Raw genomic sequence first — 4217 nt, 5'->3', positions numbered from 1 at the left:
AGCCAGAGCAACCTGGTTTTGATTTACTTGAAAACTTCACACTGACCAAACATTCTTTTTAAGCCGTTTCAGATTTTAATATGTGAAGCAGAACAGCTGGCATTCAAATGACGCAGGCCTTATCCCAGGGGTAGGCAGCCATGGAAGATCCAGATGGCTCTCTTGGCCTCTCCCACAAACCACAGTGGGCTCTACCTGGTCATTTCCCCTAAACTAGAAGTTATATTCCAGACATTGCTGTCCCCTCCCCTGCTGTCCGAGAACACTTTAGGATGCAACATTCCTACAACAGTAAAAACACTGAGAATCATATCAACTGGAAAATTCTGGAAGTATGATTCTCCATTTTTAATTCCCTCCACTTTTTAATGTTGAGTTTAGAGTAGAACTGGTATCCAGACATAAGTCTCATGTGACCTGGGGGAGTATGCAATTCCCAGTCCTCGCTAACCCAAAGTAGCATGAGACCTCCCACATCACATTTATTGGAACAGAAAGGCAAGCAGATGTTACCAGAAAAGGTGCAGTTGAGAGTAGTATTTAAAACTTTGGAAAAATTGCACTCACCTCCAGATTTAGCAAGTATCACCAAGACCACAAAGCTAATTCACTTTCCAGAGTACCAACATGGAGTACCAAGGAGGAGTACTGCTTAGCATCTAATTCAGAGGTTCTCAAACCTTTTTTTAGGCCAAGACATCTCTGAAAATATCAAGATAACTGTGGAACCCCTCCCCAGAAAGGAAGCACATAAACACATTTTCAGGTTGTACACAATTCAGCAGATTGCATTAGAATTTGATTACCACCACATAAACCTACACTGGAATGGGGGGGGGGGATACAATTGATACACTATAAGATTAAATTTTATCTAAGAATCCACTGCGACACAAAAAAAAATAAAAAACTGATGGGGTGAAAATCAAATAAAAAATATTCTCTTCCACTGAGATCGGGGGTTTTCTGAAGTGCATCAACAGACTTTAGAACAAGTGAGGAACCCCTGAACTAGCTGAAGGCTAGACATTCTCTCTCGTTTGGGCTTCTTGTTTCCTCCAGCACTGTATGTCTGCTTTTTTGTGCCTTCTATCTTCATATACTACTGAGAGGTCGTTGTCAGCAAACTTCAGTATACATTCAGTCAATCTCCATTTGCTTTATAAAGGACTTTGGTTATTTGTTTGCTTTTTAATTTGCTATGGATCTGGCTACATCCTCATCTATGGAAACTGCATCCTGTAATTCCAGATGTATGAGGGGAGACGGGAGAGGAAAGTATTGTCCTTAGTAATTAAAGGCTCCATCAGAGGTGTGCAAGATGACTTAAAGCAGTGGTTCCCAGACTTTGGTCTTCCAGATGTTTTGGACTTCAACTCCCAGTAGCTTGGTCATCTACCAGGAATTCTAGCAGATGCAGTCCTAAACACCAAACCATTGAATTAAAGCAGAGGTGAACATTATCTGTCTCTCCAGATATTGCTGAACTCCCATGAGTCTTGGCTTGTATAGCCACTACGGAGAAATGGTGGGAAAGGCAGTTTAAGAACATTGGGAGAAACACAGAACTCCCACCCTGCTTTACAAGATAAAATGGAAACTTCGAACAAGCATCATAGAGCCTTTCCAATGTCCAAGTCTGGGCCCCTTTTTCACCATGCAATGTTTGTTGTTGTTGTTGTTTATTCATTCAGTTGCTTCCAACTCTTTGTGATCTCAATAACGAGCCCGTGCCAGAGCTCCTGTTAGCCATCGCCACCCCCAGCTCCTTCAAGGTTAACATACGGTAATGATTTGATTTGACCTATTGAGGTTCTATCCTATACAATTCTTGAATTTGAACTTCTATGTATCTCTCCCTAACTGCAATCCCAAAATTCAAAAGGAGAAAGCCATGGTGATTAAATTGGAATCATGATATTTTATCTGTATAGTGTGAAAGAGGGTCTGACCTGTACATTGTGTCCCCTCTACAATCTGTGTTCCCTACCCCCATGGGTTTTCTTGAGGAAAAATTTATGCCATAGTAAATGAATAGAGTACAGAAGCTCTGGTTATTTACTGCTCTAACAGTGGTATTATTACCCAAATTTTAGTTTATAGAATTTTTTGACACTTTTCAGCTTCAGTTAAGCGAGAAAAAAGCAGGAAACCTTGGTTTAAAACCTTGGGTTAATCAGAACACGAGGAAGCCGTCCTCTTTAAGCCACAAACATTCTTGCCTATGATGGATGGCTCCAATTCCTGAAACCCTGCAGGCGAAGGATACACCATACTCTGAGACAGACTGTTTCTGATTATTGAAAATTCTTGTTCCTCTCCTGCCGGTGGCATGGTAGTTTGTAATGATCAGCCAAAGTCACATGGAGCAGCAAGGAAACAACATAGATCAACCAGGCAGAGCTGAAAGATTTGCTTCCCAGCAACCATCTGACAGTCTTGTACAACGCAGTTTGTCTTTGACAGTAAGTCACAGGAGTGTTCCATTAAGACTTATGCGATGACAGTGCTTCTGGAAGAAGAGAAAAGAGAATAGGGTGGTTTCCCTATACCGGCACAAACAACCCAATTAGCAGTGCAACTCCAGGCACCTCTGCTCAGCTGTAATTCCTACTGAGTTCAACAGGGCTTGCTCCTAGGTCACTGCATAGGACTAAATTAGATTTTAACATTGTCATTACAATATGCACTCCAAAAACATTGACAGTTTGTGCTAGAATGAAAATAAGGTGGATGTCATAAGGCAGGGACATACGACTCTCCCAGTGTTTTAAAATGTGGCATCTCTTGAAAAGAAAAACTACCTTGAGAAAACAGGCAAGGATCAAGAAAATGTACATTTGTTGCAATATAAATTGATTTGAGTAAATTTCACCCCTCCAGGTGTTTTAGACTTCAACTTCCACAATTCCTAACAGCTAGTAAGATGGCTGGGATTTCTGGAAGTTGAAGTCTAGAACACCTGGGGGACCGAGGTTTGCCTATGCCTGGCCTAGCGGAAATAGGGCTACTGGCTTGAGAGGGTTCAGAGGGATACTTGGAAATAGCACAGAGCTTGCAGGTTATGCCTTGCTTACCACCTGGCTGGCTCATCAGGAGGGTGGCTTTGAGTTAGAACAGAAACCAGCCATAAGCTTCTTAAAATAGTGTTTGGTACTGAAACTAGCATGTGTCACTCGTTCAAAATGACTTTCTTGTTGACTAATAGATGCAGCAGATGTTTCAAGTAAATAAGGGCTTTCAGTCTACCCTTAACTGACAAAACTCTGGATTTACCTTGCAGGAAAATGAGAGGCTATGTCCACATATCCAGGGCATTTGGGCCTTTGGTCCGTGGTCATTAGTAACATATGTTTCATTGCCTAGAACAGTGGTTCTCAACCTATGGGTCCCCAGATGTTTTGGCATACAACTCCCAGAAATCTTAGCCAGTTTACCAGCTGTTAGGATTTCTAGGAATTGAAGGCCAAAACCTCTAAGGACCCATAGGTTGAGAACCACTGGCCTAGAACATGCTTTTCTGACAATCTGACATGAGAGACAGACTTTTTTTCCCCAGTATATCGGGGAGCAGCAATGAGTTTGTACCCATCAGATGCAATTGTTTCTTTGCATCCTGGAACCTTGCCAAGGACCAACAGACAATGGCTTAAGGACCAGCACTAGTCCTAGGACTACCATTCTATGCAGCATGGCTCAAGACTAAAACCAAAGTGGGGTTTCAAGCACAAGTCTTTACTTGTGGAAATCTAAAGAAAATATTCATGAAGTTGTTCAAGCAGCAAAAAATAATATAATAATAAAACTTTATTTTTAATCCGCCCTCTCTTCCCATGGGGACTCAGGGCGGCTAAAAAAGCAAGCAAGAAAAAGAACATTTTTTTCCTCCTATTCCTTCAAGCTAGTGACATATCCTACATCAGTGGTTCCCAAATTCTGGCCCTCCAGGTGTTTTGGATTTTAACTTACAGCAGCCTAAGTAACTTTGATCAATGGTCAAAGATTTTGGGGAGTTGATATCCAAAACACCTGGAGGCCCAAGCTCTGTAGTAGATTTAATAGGAGGGCCCAATGGACAACAATGTGTTGATCTTCACCCCCAGAACAATGTACCATTATGCTTGGCAAAATGTGAGATTGAAAGCAGTGGTATAATAAAACCAGGTCTTGCCAGAATCAATGTATCTTTTTTGTTAGCTGTAACTGTAACATCATCT

This window comes from Anolis carolinensis, chromosome 4 (assembly GCF_035594765.1).
Source record: "Anolis carolinensis isolate JA03-04 chromosome 4, rAnoCar3.1.pri, whole genome shotgun sequence".
NCBI classification, from domain to species: domain Eukaryota; kingdom Metazoa; phylum Chordata; class Lepidosauria; order Squamata; family Dactyloidae; genus Anolis; species Anolis carolinensis.
The sequence above is the reverse complement of the archived record's forward strand: the minus strand, read 5'-3'. Positions refer to the sequence as shown.